We start from the raw sequence: 989 nt of genomic DNA, 5'->3' as shown, positions 1-989 counted from the left end.
GAATAATCCAAGAAGCAAATTTCCTTGATGATGATAGTCACAAGTCTAATTCTCCTAGTGATGAACTTGCGTCCGCAAGTGAATTCTCTGAAATCGAAGAATCTTCCCCAAGTGAATATGAGGATGATGCGGAGGTAGATTTTTCTCAGCCTCCAATCTATGACTCGAGTGATGAGGAAGACATAGAAGACTTTGACCAGGATACGGATACAATTGAAGACCTTTGCAAGGAAGTGGAAGAATTCACAGAAGAGCACGAGGAAACGGAACTTGCAGAACCACCAAAAACACCTATCCCAAGGCCATTACCACTTAATACAAGCTTCAAGTGGGTACAATCCTTAACTTATAATTTTACTTATTCACTTGAATATGGTTTGCTTGAAACAGATGGCCAGCTTAGAGCTCTCTGCAGCTTTAAGAGTAAGAGGGAAATGGCTCGTACTCAGAGCTGGTGCACCAGGTTTAATAAGGTTCCACGCTTCACCTCGAAGTACACGGATTGGTATCATGCTAAATTGCATGGATCACGGAGAACGTTTGGTTACCATGGTGAGATTCTACTTTTTAAACCGCCCGGATGGAAACATGTAGATCAAGACGGAGGCAGATTTAAAAGCAAGGCTTGGAATCCTGGACTCTATCCTGACATTCGTAGTCCCGGGAGCCTGAAAATCTGTTTGAAGCTGTTCGGAAGCTTTACATGCCTATGCATTAAGGTAAATGCACAACATCATCCATCAAGAGGTTGCCTAATCGAGGGAAAAGGATCCAAATCACATGGTGGCTAGCTACAACATGCAATTCAAAAGAGTTATAAGCTCGAAGACAATTCTCATCACTTGGTATTTTTTCAAAAGGTAAGCATGAAGAATTCAAAACCAAGTAACAAAATATAACCTCAATCATAGAATCCAACAAAGATTATCTAAAAACATTCATGCTAAAATAGCATTTAGGCAATAAGGGATATAGCAATGTATAGTAAA

This window comes from Arachis ipaensis, chromosome B10 (genome assembly GCF_000816755.2).
Source record: "Arachis ipaensis cultivar K30076 chromosome B10, Araip1.1, whole genome shotgun sequence".
In the NCBI taxonomy this organism is placed as follows: Eukaryota; Viridiplantae; Streptophyta; class Magnoliopsida; order Fabales; family Fabaceae; genus Arachis; species Arachis ipaensis.
This window is presented reverse-complemented; position numbering follows the sequence as displayed.